This window comes from Marmota marmota, unplaced genomic scaffold, assembly GCF_001458135.2.
Source record: "Marmota marmota marmota unplaced genomic scaffold, marMar, whole genome shotgun sequence".
Taxonomy (NCBI): Eukaryota; Metazoa; Chordata; class Mammalia; order Rodentia; family Sciuridae; genus Marmota; species Marmota marmota.
Genome location: NW_026000005.1, coordinates 18,143,695 through 18,163,974, shown reverse-complemented (window position 1 = coordinate 18,163,974; position 20,280 = coordinate 18,143,695).

Below are 20,280 nucleotides of genomic sequence, written 5' to 3'. Positions count from 1 at the left end.
AGGGGAGGGGGGATAGTAGAGGATAGGAAAGGCAGCAGAACACAACAGACACTAGTATGGCAATATGTAAATCAATGGATGTGTAACTGATGTGATTCTGCAATCTGTATATGGGGTAAAAATGGGAGTTCATAACCCACTTGAATCAAAGTGTGAAATATGATATGTCAAGAACTATGTAATGTTTTGAACAACCAACAATAAAAAATTAAAAAAAAAAAGAAAGAGACATCAGGAATGTGGCCATGTGACTATATAGAAATGTATAAATAAGAAGAGAGACCCCAGCAGGAACCAAACCTGCTGACACCTTGATTCTGGACTTCTAGCCCTCAGAATTATCAGAAAATAATTTCTGTTATTTAAGCCACCAAGTCTTTGGTATTTTGTTATGGCAGCCCTAGAAGACTAAAGCAGCTGTTCCACCCCACAGCTCCACCCTGGGGTCAAAGTAGCTTAGGAGCCAGTCAGGGCTTCTTCTTGTCCCAGGAACATTTCATTCCCTTTTCTGCCTGCTGGATTTTTCAGTGATATTCACATTGTCAGACAAAGCCTCCTTCATTTCTTCACATATCCAAATCCTGTTCTTTCCCATGAAATGGGAAGATTGTATTCCTGGTGAGAGTATAGATTTTTATAGTCCTCATAAGGAGGAGATTTAGTAAAACTATTACGAGCTTTAGAATATAATCCTTCAGACAACCACAATTCTACTTCCTGAAATTTTTACTAATGAAAATATTAAACATAGGTACAAAGATTAAACTATGTGGGTGCTCATGCATACATTGTATTTAGTACTGAAAAACTGGAATAACATAAATGACCAATAGGGGATGGATAAAAAGCCATCAAAATAATGTTGCCTAAGTGTATTAATGAAAAATATGCTAACTAAATGAAATATGTAGCATTAAGCAAAATAGCAAGTTATAAGAACTTAGGCTTCTATTAATACATACATTCACATGGAAGTAGTTCTAGAAAAAATGTACATCATGTCATCAACCATTTAATTGTGTGTATACCTATTTCTGAAAAATGTCAAGTTATCAGAGAAGATTATAGTTGCTTGGTTGGCTTATGAGTCTTTTGTTTTTGCATTTCTCAACAAAGTAATTTTTCTAAAATAGACATTCTAAAAGCATAGTTTTCCTTTCCAAAAAAAATACAAATATTTCTCATCTTTCAAGTCCAACATATGCATTAACACCTTTTAATTTTCTGCAGTGCTGGGGCTCAAGCTCAATGTCTTGCAAGTGCTAGGTGAGCACTATAAACTGAATTACATCCCCCCAAGTTTTTTTTGCATTAGTACATTTAAAACATATTATTCAAATTATGCTGCGCATCAGGCATGCTTCTAGGTACTGGAAGTATATAAGTGAGGTCATTATGGGGTTTACATTTTAACAGGAGAAGATAAAGAAGTGACATAATAAATAAATTATACATTAGAGACTGGTTAAGTGCTATGGAAAAATTAAAAGACAAACAGAGGAAAAGGAATTGGAAATATCAAAATCAGGATACAAGTTGTATTATTTGATATAGGAGTCAGAATAATCCTCATTAAGAAGGAAAGAACTAAAAGGTATAAAGGAAGATATTTGAAGAAGAAACAATGAACAGTCTCAAGAGGAGAGCATGTGTAGGCCATTTGAGAAATTGCTGGATGACTTTGTAATTACTAGAGTTATCACGGAGAAGCATTACGAGAGGTGGTCAGGGAGTGGATGGGGCAGACTATCATGGAGGCCATTTTAGATTACTCCAAGTCATTGGTTTTTTAACATAACTTCATATTCCCCCCAAAATATGGATACTGTGATGAGACTGGATTGCAGCGGGGTTGAAGTAGAGACACCTGTGATAAACTCATAGCAATATTTTGAGAGAGATATGATTATGGCACAGCTCAGGGAGTACAAGTGGAAATAGTAAAAGCAGTGAAAGAAGTGACTGGTTTCCTGATTATTTTCAAACATAGAGAAATTTTGAAAGAAAAATTGACAGTGAACATTGATATATTCACCACTAGTTTCTGCAATCAAAATTTGATATACTTGACTTATCACATGTTTATTCATTTATTCATGCCTCTGTAATCTATCAATCTATATAATTTTTTTGTATTTTTCAAAGTTGTGAATATCAGTACATTTCCCTCCAAATATTTTTGCATGCATATTACAGACTTCAATATGTTCATAGTATTTTTTTCTCTTGAGGTTAAATTTATATAAAACAAAATATACAAGTATTGAGTGTAACATTTGCTAAATCCTAGCAAATGCATATTTTGCTATGACCAAATCCTCATGTAGATACAGAACATGACTATCACCCCAAAAAGTTCCCTTATACCCCTTTGTAGGCATTCTCTACCCCATGCCTAAAGTGACCATCATGTTAATTTTTATTGCTAAATATTAGTTTTATCTATTTTAGAATTTCATGTAAATGATATAATAATACAGTATTACTATTTTACTGAGTGTATGTATTCACTAAATTTTTTGAGTTTTACATATATATTAGTTGCATATATAAGTAGTTCTTCCTTTTTGGTGCCAAATAATAGTCCATGGTATAAATATACTATCTTGTATATACTCACCCATCAGTGGACAACTGAGCAGTTTACAGTTTGAGGATATTATGAATAAAGCAAAGCATATGAACATGTTATACAGTTATTTTGTGGATATATTTTTGCATTTCTTTTTGGCAAATATATGATAATTGAACTTCTAGCTCAAAAGATAGGTATATGTTTGGTTTTATAAGAAATTGTCAGATATACAGGGGGTGAGAGGAGGGAAGAGGTAGGAGAGGTCACTGGGACTGAATTAGAACAACCTATATTCTATGCTTTTTATAATTATGTCAAAATGGATTATCTTGTCAGGTATAACTAAAAGGAACCAATTAAAAAAAAAGAAATGTCAGATATATTTCCCAAACTGTGTGTACAATTTTACATTACTACTAAATCCTTGCCGACATTTTATGTTATTAATCTTTTTAATTTTAGTCATTCTAGGGCTGGGGCTGTAGCTCAGTGGCAGAGCACTTGCCTGGCATGTGTGAAGCACTAGGTTTGATCCTTAGCACCATATATAAATAAACAAATAAAGGCATTCTGTTCATTTACAACTACAATTTTTTTTTTAATTTTAGTCATTCTAGTGGGTGCATATAAGTATCTCAATTTGTCTTAATATACACTTCCCTAGATTTATTTTTAAAGTCAATTTCCTTAGTAAGCCTTCCAAAAGCATCAGAGATTATAGTCTTTCTCTCTTTATATTTGTTAGCAATTAATGAATATACCCCATCTGTCCACCTCACACCTACTGCCTCATATTATTTAATTTTGTATTATAATAATTCTTGTCTCACCAATAAGACAATATGCACTTGGAGAGTGAAGTCTTTCTTCTTCCCCTCTGTGCCCTGTAATAACTAACATAACCCTGGGCTTACAGTAGACACACCATAAATGTGGACAAAATTAAAAATCAACCTTGTGGATAAATAAAGCATAGTGAAATGGAATATGATTCCACAATAAAACAGAAGAAGCTACCAAGGCATGCAAAGGCATGTATGACTGTTAAGTGTATATTCAGTGGAAGGAGCCCTAGATACTCTATCACTCCATTTATACAACATTATGGAAAAAGCAAAGCTACAGAGATTATAAGCAGATCATTTGTAGGAGGTCTAACAGGACATAGTAATTAAGTAGGAGGATTGACATGGTGAAGAACGGGGTGCTTTTAGGGGTGTGGGACTATTATGTATAATACTATAATAGCAGAAAGTGAGTGAGGGGAAAATTAATTTGGGGTATGAATAGCATTTGTAAAACTAAGCAAAAGGGACTGCATGTAAACACTGTGATCTGCTTCATCAAAGTGTTTCTCACTTGGAATATGGGTTAATAATTCTCATACTACTACATGTAAACCACAATATATGTTGAATGGTGGAAACCAGTTTTCTCATTTTGGGAGTAGGAAGTTACAGACAAACAAGTGGGCTAAGGAGATGGGGTCAAAATGATCTCTGAAATAATAGATTAGAGTTGTAGATATCAATGTGAAATCATGTTTAGCTTAATACAAATATATAGAAATATATATATATATATATATATATATATATATATATATACATACATACACACACATATGTATTTGTATATCCATAAATGTCAAGGTCATCAAATACAAAGACAGTCTGAGAAACTGTCTTGGACAAGTGGAGCCTACAGATTAAATGTAATGTGAGATCTTGGGTGAGATCCTGGGTCAGAAAAGGGACACTAGATAAAACTAAGAAAATTAGAATATTGCATGTGCTTTAGATATTGGTTCATTGATAGTGACAAATGCATCACAACAACATAGAATGTTAATAGGAGAACTAGGCACTGAACATGTGGGAACTCTATGTTATCCTCACAACTTTTCTATAAATAGAAAATGTTCAAACCTAAGAAGGTTATTAGAAATGAGTATATTAAAGCTCCATGTGCAAATAAAGAGGAAACTCATAAGTAATGAAAGATTGAAGAGAAAAGGATGTCTAATGTCGCTATCATCTAATTATGAAAGTGGATTTATACATGGTATTAGAGATCCAGAGAGGATTACCTGGAAAAAGTCTTAGGAAGCATGGAAGGTAGTTATAGAACTAGTGATATTCTGTATTTTGGCCTGGGTGGTTATTACACTGTACCTGTGTCCACTTAACATTTATTATTGAGCAGTATACTTAAATCATTCATTTGTATGTTTGTATATATTTAATATACTTTTTGCAATACTAGGAATAGAACTGAGGGAAACTACCACTGAGTTACCTGTCTAGCCCTTTTTATTTTTTTATTTTGACATAGTTTCCTTCTAACTTCCCCAGGTTGTCCTCAAACTTGCTAACCCCCAGCCTCAGACTCCTGAGTTGATGGAATTAGAGGTGTACACCACTGTGCCTGGCCCAGTAAAATAGTTTTTGAATGAAATTTTGTGTATGTTCTAGTGTCTTTAAGATTTCCCCAGTTTTATCAAAACCTTTTCTTCAAGAAGCATGATTGCTGACTTTGAGGAAAAATTATTTTTGCGCCTATTAGTAGCTTCTATGGCTATTTTTGCATCATTCCATTTTTAAAAGGTGAAAGTTGTCTTTCTACTAATAAATATGGATAGTCTCATTTTCAAAGGAAATAGCACCAACTTACAGGTCAGAATAGACCAGGATATAGTTCCTTAGTTTCTTAGAAGGATATGAAATTCTAAATCTTCAATATGATAAAAATTTGTGAAAATAAATTATATCTAATATAATTAAAGCACCAGATAACACACACATATAATTTCCAAAAACCAAATTGAAAAGGTGGGTAGTTTTGGCTAATAGAGAGCTATGAGAACATAATGATTCCTTATGTTTCCAATGATTTCCTGTAGTTTAAAACTGCTACTCTCTTTAGCCATCCTTGTTTTAGTTTACTCACATAATGACTGACAGGATTTTGCTGTCTACTCAAGATTATCTGTATACAAAAAATAATTAATTCCTTACATTTAAAACAAATCCCTTATCAACATTTATAAGAAAAGTAAGTAAAACCACTAATGGAAAACAGTATGGATTATTCACAGGAAAACCATACATGCTGCTTGACTGTACATTTTTGCTATGTTAACCAAGTGAATAAATCAGCAATCTTTTCTCTTCTGGAAGTGATGACAAAAGGAAGTCTTAATTACCAATGCAAAGTTCAAAAGGCTCCTATAACATAGATAACTTTTACCTAAGTTCTTTCATGTCAATAAACATGTCATTTTAAAATGCCCCAGTTTTGCTGGCATGTCATCAGTAGATGTCCAAGAAACATATTCAATTATACTTTTTCACTGTTTATCATTTATCCTCTTTTGTGCCCAACAATTAACAAAGAAGTGGTTTGCACTGTTTAGTCTCTTGTTATGATGGGAAGGAAGATCTAAAGCCCCAGGGCAAGTTTTCTCCAATGCACTCTATTTAGTCCACTGGTGAAATTACAGTGTGTGGTTTCAAAGACATCTTTGAATGTTCATCTTTATTCAAATACATATATTATCTTCAGCCAGAGAAAATTTGGAAAAGTGAATTAAAGAGAAAGTTCTTCACATTTTCGCAAAGAAACAAAATAATGTTTACAATTTAATATTTTCTCAAACTGAATTACATTTGACCTTTTGCCTAATATTGATACCCTATTTCCTGACCAAAGAACAAGGATATATTTATTTACAGTAATTTTATATGTGAGAATTGTGGACAAGAAAATTAATAATTTAAATAATTTTACCTCAACTGAAGATATATACAGCCAACAGGATTGGAACTTAAAATTACACCGTAGGTCAGAAAATGTTTTAATGTCACTTCCCATAATTTTGGTTACAAATAGCATACAGTTTGAAATCCTTCACCAAAACCTTTCTGCTTAGATTCAAAAGAATACCAACATGTTGTTCCCTTCCCAACCAGTCATTAGAACTCTTTCTTTAGACCAAAAATCTTCTTGAAGTACACTCAAATTGCCCTTCACTGTAAAAATAAAATGCTCATTTTTAAAAAATCTCCTGAAGAAATATGGAAAGTATAAAGCTATTAAACACAGGGAGATAAAGAGTTTCTTGGTTCTTCTTTGAATTATTAAATAACTATTGATTATAGAATTTACAAGAAAAAATTTAAGGTGGGTTATACATAATTTTACAGGAGACATGCATGTTATAGAAATCATGAAAAATAATCCTTGGAAACAAGTGTCAAAGCCTGTAATTTAGAAGTTCCACCAGGTACTTAAACTGTATTCAATTTAATGTTTAATAAATATTCTCTCATTTTTAAAAGATGCTTTTCAAAGTAAAGTGCTTTGTATATTTATTGTAATAAATACTTAAAGGCCCAGTTCTTGAGAAACTCCAAAAGGAACCTTATACAACTTGTTAACATATTCTTTGGGCATTCTGTGAACTGGGATAGTCTTAACTACTATGACAAATACACAATCTTAGTTATGTGAGATCATGAAATTTTATGTCTTATTTAACAGTTTGATATACTTGGCGGGGAGAAGTCTTTCATTTATTGATTCAGGGACTAAATTTCCTCTCATTCCTTGGTACTCCTATCCTCCATTCTCTCATAAGCTTCTGCTGAATCCTTCACCTCTAACTAGCAAAGGGTGAAGAGACAGCGTAAGACCCCAAGGGACATATTTAGTGGTCTGTCACTTCCACCCACATTTACTTGGTCAGAACTCAGACTTAAATCCTCACCTACTTACAAGGGAGGCTGGGAAATGTTGTTTAGTTGTATTCCTAGAAGAAAGGAAAACAGAAAAAACAGAGAGTTTCTAATAGAGGCACTTTGCCTGTATTTATAAACCGCATGTATTTCTTCTGATATTGAGTAACTTTTTATAATATTTTGCTTTTATATAATTCTATCTTTATATTGCACTGTGAACTTAAACTGACATCATTTTATTTTTTTATATATAGATATATGTTTATTATGTTTTTTTTATTTATTAGTTCTAATCAATTATACAGGACATTACAAAGCTCTTCGATTCATTGTACACAAAAAGAGCACAATTTTTCGCTTATCTGATTATGCATGTAGTCACACCATTCATGCATTCATACATGTACCTAGGATAATGATGTCTGTCTCATTCCACTGTCTTTCCTACCCCTTAACTCCCTCCCCTTTGACCCATCCAAAGTTCCTCCTCTTATCCCATGCCCCACCCCATATGGATTATCATCCATTTATCAGAGAAAACATTTAGCCCCTGGGTTTTTTGTTTGTTTGTTTGTTTGTTTGTTTGTTTGTTTGTTTTGAGATTGGCTTATTTCGCTTGGCATGATATTCTCCAACTCTATCCATTTACCCACAAATGCCATAAGTTTATTCTCTTTTAATGCTGAGTAATTAAAAATGGCATCATTTTAAAAACTAATCTTCAAAAATGTATTAATCAAAGTTCTCTTATCTAACATACATATTTCTCTACTTCTAATACATATCAGAGTTTTTTTCAAAGAGTAATGAGTGTTCTATGTGGAAGTAGTGATGTTCCTGGGAAACACTGAATATACGCATCATTTTCTTTGATAGTTCTCTCTTTAACTTCTAAGGGGTTCACAATTTTCTAAACCTTCTCCCCAAAGTAGACGACCAGTATCTTAATGTTCTCTCCTGGTTATACAAGGAGCCTCACTGGGCTCCTATTCTGGCCACACCTGTTAAGGATATTGATATTAATGAGTGTTTACTCATTCTTGTGTTTTAAAGGTAGTTTGCTGGCATAATAATAACTTAAGTTGTTTCCCCTATTTCATGTGTAGGAGCTATTTGCTGGCAGTGTAAGCCACATGGTTTCTGTACCTTGTTTCCTAGGATTTAGCCTGGTTAGCAAAAAATATAGTTGGCAGGTGAAGGCAAACTGTGGCTAAAAACAGATTTCCCACTTCTATAATAGTCAATAGCTTCATATAATCAGGCAAGAGACAATTATGTGAAGTTGGTTGGAATTAGTCTCTTTCTGCTCCATACTCCAAAAAAGCTAAGTTAACACTTCTAGGCTATCCTTTATCATTTGGTATATCTGCTGTCAGTTCCATGAATAGACTGAAAGTTCCTGGTGGTCAATTAATCCCTGAAACTCCTAAATTAACATATCTTTACAGCCTTTACAACTTGCATACAGATTACTTTCTGCGATTTCTTTAACATGCATGTCTCCTTTAGAATTATGAATATATAACCCACCTTAAAATTTTTCCTGAAGGAATTGCATCTATTCAGCTTTCACAGAAGGTGACCTTCCAAGCAAGATTATGGCAGTTACAAGAAAACTAAACATTCAATTCTTGAAATGATACTTGGCAAGTTTGAATATGTGCAAAGAAAAAAAAATACATGTGGACATGTATTTCTCAAACAGTCCTTTATAGAAAAAGATTTTAGACTTGTGAAGGGCTCTAGGACCCCACAAAAAATAAAGGTAAAGCTGTCTTTCTCAGGAGATCAAAGGTTGACGATAGTCACATTATTAGCATTGAAGGAAATGGTAAAAGATGGCTTCAAATAATTTCAATAGTTGAAATAAGGACTCCTGCTCTTTCCAAGTATAGTAATATCTAACACCTCTTTTGCACTTCATGGCTACAAAAGTTGCCAAGGGAGATTTTTTTCAGTGCCATTATATCATGCTGTCTGCTTTGCAAAGAACTGGAATCATCAGTCTGATTCATCTTATGCCAGTTGCTGATTCTACAATCCCACAGAAAATGACTAAAATTTAACACATTTTTACACAAAGATTTACCACTGAGCAACATTCATCATCTCTTAAATGCATATTTTTTAAGTCCTTTACAGAAAACAGTCCTCAGTGTCTCACAATAAAGGCCAAAAAAGAGAGTATTCTTTGCAATGTCCAAGTTTGTGAGATTTTTGGCTAGCACAGAAAAAGAAGGCATTACACTAAGAGAGGGAAAATGAGGTGTAGCATTTTCATTTCATCACAAGTTAAATAGAAGAAGCTGTTTCCATTGGAAACTGTGACAAATGTTAACCTGAATTTCCTGTGTTACTTTTAAGTTGCTTGGAATTGGCTTTATATGCATACATATCTGAGGTGTAGACTATATTAGGCACAAATTATGAATTAGATCCAAATAGTGTAGTTTGGGCATCTTTTTATAAAACTAAATCACTATAAGAGAATGCAAAACTAAAATCCTCTTTTCATCTTTGATCTTTCATCAACCAAATAACTACAAAATAGATAATATGAAACAAAATCATCTTCCTCTCAATGAAAATGAAAATCTAGATAGATGAGAGGTAGATAAGACTGAGGTGTTTAAATCTATAGATACAATGTATTTTAGACTTAAACTTCCTTTCCAAATATACATTTTCATCTGCTTTTACACATAAACTCTCTACCAGCCAGGCTGGTCTATTCATGACTCTCAATATTCCTTATATATCCTGACTTCCAGTGCCCTCCCACTTCTCTGGCCTATTTATCTCATTCTTTTTTTTAATATTTATTTTTTGGTTAGACACAATATACCTTTATTTTGTTTATTTATTTTTATGTGGTGTTGAGGATCGAAACCAGGGCATATGGCATACTAGGTGAATGCTCTACCACTGAGCCACAATCCCAACCCTGGCCTGTTTATCTCATTATTCACTGACCAAAATGAAAGTTTTATCTTTGATGATCCCAGTTTGAAGTTAGTTAATACTTTTTCAGACTTGATAAATGTAAAGTAATTTTACTTTGGATAAGTTACTTGGTAAGGTCGTAATACCAGTGTTTGAAGATTTTTGCCAGAGTTAAAGGACATAATTCAAGGAAAGATGCCTAGTATATTCAGAACATTGCAGCTGCTCAACAATGTTAAAAAGCTGGTTCTTATTTTTAAAATCACTGATTAGCTCAGTGAAAACTCATACCCTAACATATATTTTGGAAAGAGTCCATTTAATTTATAAATTTTTATTTCTCAGTTTTTATTTATAGCACATATATGCCCAGCAAATATCTCCAAATTGAGAAATGGAATAATTTTTTCCATTTTTGTATGTAGGCAAGACCTATCTTTTAATCTCTATTACCACTGCTAAATTTCAGATACATTTCACATGGTATCAGCTTTCTTGATTTCATCTCTCAGAAGCACTGAAGATTCAGTTGTCCACTGTCATTGTCATGAAGAGCAGGCACAGCTTGGGCCAGCCCTGTAGTTAGGCCTTATATCAGGCAGCTCTATATTTAAATTTAAATTCCAAATACATTGCCAACACATCTTGGATGCAACAGCGTTTATTCTGTTAGTTGTTCACTTGTACTAGCACTCTTGATATCATCAGTAATTAGAGGTTATGAACTCTTCAATTCCATGACAATCTGTAGCTTCAGATTTTCCATTCTTCTGTAGCACACTTACCAAATTATTACATCATTATCCCATGCCATTCACTTGAAAACCTCTTATCTTTGCCTTTATAAAAGCAATAGTATAATTTCCAGGAATATTTTCCATCATGATATGAGCAGAGCGATGAATCAACATTAGAACTAGTGATTTTTCACCTGTCAATAGAAATTTTCATGAATATTTTAGACTTGGAAGAATCAAGAACCCAGGGGCACTCTGCTACTGAGCTACATTCCCAGCCATCTTTTTTTCTTTTTAAATTTTTAGACAGCATCTCACTAAATTGCTGGTCTTGAACTTGTGATTGTCCTGCCTCAGCCTCCTGAGTAGCTGGAATTATAGGCATATGCCACCATGCCAGCCTTAAGTATGGTATTTATTTGTTTGTTTTGTAAGCTGGGGTACCAGGGATTGAACTCAGAGGCACTCACCACATCCCCAGCCCTGTTTTATATTTTATTTAGAGACAGAGTCTCTCTGAGTTGCTTAGTGCCTCACTTTGGCTGAGGCTGGCTTTGAACTTGCAATCCTCCTGCCTCAGCCTCCCAAATCACTGGGATTACAGGCATGCAATACCACACCTGAATCAAATATCTTTTTATCCTAAATAATTGTAAAGCACTTATCATTTTAATCAGTCCTATGTGTTTACTTCTTTTTTACTTCTTTTATGTGTACATCATCTCCCTCACAAATAACCATGTTTGCAGTGCTATCTAATCTGCCTAATAATTGTATCAGTACATGTCAGGAAAAGTGTAGGCAAGGAAAAATAAGAGCAGGTTTATATAAATAGTTAAAATTGATGAGAAGAAAGAGGGAATAATTTCTCAAGCAATGTCTTTGAGTTAGGGAGAAGTAACAGAACTGAAGAACCAATGGCTTTAGAAGGAAGCAGACACAGTTCATCTGTGGAAGACACCTAAAAATGAACTATGGGAGTAAAGATAAAAATAATGGAAATAGTCACTAGAGCTTGTAGAGGGGTTCTAACTCTTTTGCTAACTATAGCAGCACACATTAATACATGTGCATGACCAAGTTGGCTTACATTAACTGGTGACAGTTATCTATTCAATTGTTAGAGTCAAACTTATCACCCATTTATTAATTCTTGATTTTATTTCTTGAGCTTTAGGAGTTTTGTTAAGGAAGTCAGATCCTAGGCCGACGTGGTGAAGATTTGGGCCTGTTTTTTTCTTCCATTAGGCACAGGGTCTCTGTTCTAGTGCCTAAGTCTTTGATCCATTTTGAGTTGATTTTTGTTCAGGATGAGAGATAGAGGTTTAATTTCATTTTGCTACATATGGATTTCCAGTTTTGCCAGCACCATTTATGGAATAGAAAATCTTTTCTCCAGTGAATGTTTTTGGCACCTTTGTCTAGTATGACATAACCATATTTATGTGGGTTTTTCTCTGTGTCCTCTATTCTGTAGCATGGGTCTACATGTCTATTTTGGTGCCAATACCATATCGTTTTTATTGTTATAGCTCTGTAGTAGAGTTTAAAGTCTGGTATTGTGAAGAATTAATAAATGGGATGAATTCAAATTAAAAAGCTTTTTCTCAGCAAAGGAAACAATTAATAAAGTGAGGAGAGAGCCTACAGATTGGGAGAAAATCTTTACAACATCCACCTCCAATAAAGCGTTAATCTCTAGGATATATAAAGAATTCAAAAAACATAACACCAATAAAAGAAATAACCCAATCAATAAATGGCTATGGAACTAAACAGACACTTCACAAAAGAAGGAACACAATTGATCAACAAATATATGAAAAAGTGTTCAACATCTCTAGCAATTAAAGAAATGCAAATCAAAACTACTCTAAGATTTCATCTCACTCCTATCAGAATTGCAATCATCAAGAATACAGGTAACAATAAATTTTGGTAAGGATGTGGTGAAAAAGGTACACTCATACATTGCTGGTGGGACTGCAAATTGGTGCAACCACTATGGAAAGTAGTATTGAGATTCCTCAGAAAAATGGGAATGGAACCACTATTTGACCCAGCTATCCCACTCCTTGGTTTATACCCAAAGGACTTAAAATCAGCATACTATAGTGATGCAGCAACATCAGTGTTTACAGCAGCTCCATTTACAATAGCTAGACTATGGAACCAACCTAGGTGTCCTTCAATAGATGAATGGATAAAGAAAAAGTGGTATATATACTCAATGGAATATTACTCAGCTTTAAAGAAAAATTATGGCATTTGCCAGTAAATGGTTGGAGTTGGAGAATATCATGCTACGTGAAATAAGCCAACCCCACAAAACATAAAGGCCAAATGTTTTCTCTAATATGCAGATGCTAATTCACAATAAGGTGCCAGGGGGCACTAGGGAAGAGCAGCGTTACCTTAGATTAGGTAGAGGGAAGTGATGGGAAAGGAGGGAAGGGGATGTAGGGATAGGAAAGATAGTAGAATGAAACAGACATTATTACTGTATGTATAATATGTGACTGTATAACCAATATGATTCTTCAACATGTGCACTCAGAAAAATGAGAAATTATGTCCCATCTATGTATGATATATCAAAGTGCACAAATGCATTCTACTGTCATGTATAACTAATTAAAACAAATTTTTTAAAAAATTAAAAAAACTTATGATTAAGGGCAATGTCACATTTTACCAGAGCCCTTTCAGCAATCTTAATGTTCTTGATTTTGCCCTAAAAATTCTCCCTCACTCTTTTCAGAAAGGACACTGGTTACTTCAGTGTAACTTAAACTCTGTTTTCTGCTTTTATATTTTTCTTGGTTTCTCACAAACTATTTGACATAGTACCTGAAAAATTAAAATACCTAGAATACCTTTGTTATCTTTGTGAACTACACAAAATATCCACAGTATCCAAATTGCTACTTATTAAATAAATAAAGCTCATGTAATTCATATAGCCCTCCTTTGCCCCAGCTGTAAAGGCTATTGCAGCAGAATGTTAATTATGGAATATAATTTAAATTGCCAACTTCATTGACAAATAAGGCTAATTCAACCTCTTTTTTTAAGCAAATGAATTTAAACCAAGTTTAGATTTCCAAAAATCAGAAATCTACAACTGAATTTAGAATTAATTCAGCTTGATATAATGAAGAGTGTATTTTTAAGAAAAACAGACCTGGATTTGAGTCCTAACACCATCATTCACAATTTATGTGATGAGCCTCAGGTACCTGTATGTATCTTAGAGGGTTATTACAAAAGTCAAATGAGTTAACATATAGAAAGTATTTATCAAGTTACCTAACATAAACAATATATATTAATGTATACCCTCTATATTCTTCTCTATGGGAATCATATAGTCTATCAGCCCAAAAAACATCTATACAATCTCCTGGAAATTTAGGTAATTTTTAAGAGAAAGGTTGAAAAATCAATATGGAAGAATATTTTCTATTCTTCCAGCAGGGAACCTCATTTATAAAAAGCCCAACTTGAAATTGTGGACTCCAACGTTTAGAACCTGACAGAGAAGATAAAATGTGCCTGAAGATTCTTGACCCACTGCTAGTTATGTTCCTTACATGGGCAGAAGTTTTGGAGTAAATGTATGACATGATGGACTCCAAGTTAAGTTTGGCTTCTGCTATAACAAATAGAGGTTTGAAGTCATATCCAACACAAGTAACTGGTAAGCTTCTTACAGGAGGTGAAATAAGTATTGAAGCATGTCCCCAAAATGATTCATATTTAATACAAACATGGGAGAACAGAAACAGGCTTTGACTCTCAGTTTGAATGAATGTCAAGCATATGACAGAGAGGGCTTGACATTACTAGAAATGTGTTTATTGAAGATATGATTTAGCCAAGTTTAATGAACTTTATACAGGCCCTAAATCATTGGAAGAGAGGCATAAATATCATCATTGATGGCATTCCTATCTTTTAAAAAATGGGAACAATGGGAGTTTTCTTACTAGACAGTTTTCTATGCATTCTTGTTTATCTTAATGAATCCTCTGACAGATAAATGCCCTGTAAACTTTGTTTTTCTTTGTTTGGCAACTATAAATTAGAAACAAGCATTGCTAATGTAGTGGAGAAAATATCACAAACAGCTGAATTCTGCCTATTCTGCATGTATATGTAAGGCATGCAGCTGTTTCACTTTTCAAATTCCAACTCTAATACCAGCCTCAAAAAAAAAAAAAAAAAAAAAANCAAAAAAAAAAAAAAAAAAAAAGGAAAGAAAGAAAGAAAGAAAAAGAGTAAAAACGGATGGTTGAATGTTTCTCCAAAGCCCAGAGCTCAAAGGCAAAATATTTGAAGACAATGTACAATAAGGGTTTTTTTTTCAAGTCATAAAAACTGTTTTATGAAATTAAGCTGGAAATATTATAAGTGGGAAATGACCACAGAATAAATAGGAACCTTTTAGAAAGAGAACAAACATGTGTTATTTATTTTCCTAGTAGACAGAAGTGGCAGATTCAATCAGCAAGAAACATTGGATAGTTATGACCATTTTAATCATGTAAAAAATTCATAAGATTTGTTTATGGTGCATTAAGCAGCATCGTCAGGTTAGTACTAAGGAAAGTGGATAAATTCTATTTGCCAATAGACAAGAGATAAGAAGGGGCCAGTTCTCTTATATGGCTAATACTGCAAAGGGACATAGAATGTTTCATCATCTCTACTGCTACCTTCCTTTACTCTTTATAAACATATGGAAATAGTTATACCCAATTGCATAAAAAGTATTTAAAACTATAAAACAGTTCCAAATCATGTACTGTGCCATATTTCATGTGGAGAGAGACTGCCTTTAGTTCCGTTTTGAAAGGCCTAAAAAGTGCAAAGCAATAGTACTTTAAGTATTTATATCTACTTAGATTCTCTAATGTTTAAAGTCATGTTGAAAAATGTTAATTTTAGATGTTAATTATAGAGCTGGAATAAAGCATTGGTTATGAAATAGCTAGCTGAGGTTAAATCCCTACATAATGATCAGTTTTTTGGTACTCCCTGTTATTTAAAATACTAGCAAAGAAATACATTACAAAAAAATATACTAGCATGTGGCATATCTCTTCACTTGGAATTTTTATGAATGATAAAGCTAACTAAACTCAAGAAAATCAATTATTTATCTGGTCCTTACTCTACTTTTATTCCCTAACATGTAAAATGTACAAATCTTATATTTTATTTAGAATCAATAATTAAATATAACATCCTAATGTAAATTAAAGATATCAAATGTCTTTTGAAAGATGGAGCTTCAAAACACTATTTTTACTTTAACTTCATTTTGCCTTGAGAATTACTGAGTTTTTGAGAGAGGTGTGCTCAAACAAAAAATATGTTAAGAAGTATAATGATTTGGCTAACTGCTAAAGAACTCTTTTCATAAATATTTTCTTTAACTATAAACCAGTTCACTTCAAGAAGTCAATATACAGAATCTCACAATACACTGATCTCTCTTTGAGAAACCTGAATGAACAGGGTTAAATCTAAGAATTCTCCCTAGATATATATGATATATATGGTTGTCAAAGGAGTCTCATTTCCCTTAGGAAATGTAGTTAAAAGTTCAGTTTCATAAATTTCTGCTCACTTCATATATTTTTAGACCAAAAAAAAGGACTAATTTAATACTTAGAATCTGGCACAATAAAACTGTTGAGCTCTCCTGTTTCTCTCTACTGACCCTGACCCTTTTTATCTTGCAGCTTTTTTCCTTCATTTTTCTATAAGTCACCCATATTCCATGTTGCCCTTATTGGTTTCAGTAACACATTAGGAATACATCCCATAGACTTTACATCTACATTTCTCTCCATTGAAAACACACCTGATAAACATTCCAAGCCATTCAAAACCCTCTTGTCCATTATCCAATATAATAGCTAGTAACCTCATGGATAAATTCATGATGATACAATAACATATGAGAAGGTTTCAATATGGCAGCCTTCCATAAAAATATTCTTATTTATTTTTTCTAGGTACTTAAGTCTCATTACCTAATCTGAAAGGCACCTATGATTCTATCCACACATAGTTCCACCCCACTGCTACCAGGACAGAGACTGCAATTAATTGTATGGAACACTATTATTTTATGAACTACTAAGGAAGAAAAATGCTGTTAGTTAAGCCATGACTTGATACCTTAATGATAATTCTATGCAACACATGAATTGAGAACATCAGCCCCTCATTGCTTTGAAATGACTTTAAAGAAGTTGGCACTCTAACCTACCTTCAGTTGCAGTGCTTCAAGTGTGAGAGTAAGCTCTTTGCAAGTATTTTAAGAACAAAATATAACACATCTTCATCTACTCGTGGATCTCATCCTTTTTTAGGTCCCATAAAACCCTTAGTTGTTAATTTGCAAGAAGATGTGAAATTCTGATCATTTCTACAATGATACTTTATTAATATCAAATTTACTTTTCACCCAGGGATATGGAGAACTGGAAAGAGTGTCATTTTCACTCATATAGTGTAACAGAGCCAAGCAAATTCACAAGTTTTCCTGAAACCATCGAAAGCTGAATTTGCAGAGCAACCAACTACCCAAAATCTAAGAAAATACAGGTACTACAGGAAGTGTTGAGACATAAGCAATGACTTACCTAAGATGGATGCAACTGAACACCAGTAAAAATTCAATTAGGGAAGTTGGCAAGTTGTTAAAACCAAGTATACTCTGCAGAGGGTGTGAAGATCCTAAGAGAGAAAAAAAATTGAAGGATTCCACACATTCTTTAGGGTGTTTCTCCATCAAACAAGGGCAATCACAGAAAAAACCTGAAGATAGTTTTAACAAAGTGTTCCTGCTGATGCAGATCAGCCACTGCAGGAGGAACACAGAACCCTGCCTAGACTCTGTCTTCCCCAAAGAACAAAGCTTTTAACTATAAATATAAATGAAACATACACACGCAAACATGCACACTGTCACTCTGTGCACATTGGTGAAAACCAATTGCAGCTGGGAGAAGGGAACAACAAATCCTACCCCTGAGAGAATGTCAGGATTGCATGCAAGACATAGGACAAAAATCTGAAGTACACCACTGAGGAGTTCACAATCCAGGACCCAGGAACACACACCATGCCATCTTGCCATCTTAAGAATAAGGTTTAATGTGACCAAAAGAGTGTTCTACTAGCACACATTACTGACAAACTAACAAGTATCAAGTATTAAATAACACTGGAGCAGCAGAGGAGAGGAACAAGAGCCTGGAAAGAAATTATTTCTGAGGCACAACTCAAAGGAAGATCTAGAGATAATACAAAAGTACCCACTAAGGGAGAAAAGAAAAAAAGAAACATCTTCTGGCAAATCAACCTAACATAAGGTATTCTTGTGGAAAAATTCTAACAGTAACCATATGAAGAACAAACTAAAAACCCAGAGGAACCTCATTGCTTTAATTCAGACCTCCAACATTTTATGTCGAACAGAAAGAGAGACATTCCAATTTCCAGGCATAACAAACTACAAATGCCTTGTTTTCCAATCCAAGATGCCTGACTTTCAGTAACAAAAATTATAAGGTATATAAAAAGGTAAATAAGAAAAATACTTTCCTGAGAGACAAGTAGTCATCAGAATCAGACTCAGATATGATACAGATGGTAAAATTATCAGATGGGAAATTTAAAATAACTATAAGTAATATGTCAAAGTCTGTAATGAAAGAGGTGAACAAAATGAAAAATCAGTTGAGTAATTTTGGGAAAGAAATGGAAATTACCAGAAAGAATCAACTGCAAATGCTAGAAGTTAAAAATATAATCACAAATAATAAATATCTTTTATAGGTTCATCATCAGATTTGACACACCTAAGGAAAGAATCAGTGAATTTCAAGATAATTTTCAGTTTAATAGAAATTACCTAAACTGACACAGAAGATGGGAGAAAGATCTAATTTATTAAATGTGTTTCTTATAGACTCCAGGGCAATCATTGATTTTTAAAAGATATAAGTGAATCAAGAGAGACTAAGTCAATCATAAAAATGTTTAAGCCAGAGGAGACAAAGAAAAGAATAACAAAGACAAACATGGAGAAGATGGAAAATAGCTATCAAGATTATTGTCATTCCAGTTACATTAAAATGATATTATATAGCAATGGGCTAAACCTTTAATTTTTTTCATATTTTTATTGGTGCATTTTAATTGTACATAATAGTGAGGTTTGTTGTTAAATAATTGTACATACACAGAATAGAACAATATACCTTGGCCAATATAACTCCCTAGTAGATCCCCCTTTACCTTCCCTCCTCCTTCCCCCTGGTCCCTTTTTCTACTCCACTGATTTCCCTTTGATTTTCATGAACCCCTCCACAACTTTCTTTTCCTTTTTTCTCTGTAGCCTCCACATGTGAGAGAAAACATGCCACCTTTGACCCTCTGTGTATACATTATTCACTTAATATAATGGGCTCTAGTGCCATCCATTTTCCTGCAAATGACATAATTTCATTTTTTTATGGCCAATAAAACTCCGTGTGTGTGTGTGTGTGTGTGTGTGTGTGTCACATTTTCTTTATCCATTCATCTATTCATTGTTGGACACCTAGCCAGGTTCCATAGTTTGGCTATTGTGAATTGTGCTGCTATAAACATGTATACATGTATTGCTATAGTGATCACACTTTCTTTAGTATTAATATCAAGGGATGGAATAACTGGGTCAAATGGTGATTCTATTCCTAGTCCTTTTAGGAAACTCCATACTGGTTTCCATAGTGGTTTTACTAATTGACAAATCCCACCAACAGTGTAAAAGTGTTCCTTTTTCTCCACATCCTCTCCAGTATTTATTACTGTTTGTGTTCTTGATGACTGCCATTCTGACTAGAATGAGATGACATCTCATTTATATTCTCCTGATCTGAAAATACAGTCTAAAATCTGAAATCTCATTTGTATTTTCCTAATTGCTAATAATGTTGAATATGTTTTTATTTATTTGTTGGCCATTTGTATTTCTTCTTTTGAGAAGTGTCTGTTTTGTTCATCTAAACTACCAATTAAAAGTTGATATTATTGTCATATTTAAATAAAAATGTAAGACTCAACTATATGCTGTCTACAAGAAACCTATTTTAAAAATCAACACATAAACATGTTAAAAGTGAAAGAATAAAAATATATATCAGGCAAATACTAATAAAAAGAAAGTTGGAATGGCCAGTTGTGGTGACACATGCTTGGAATCCCAGTGGCTCAGGAGGCT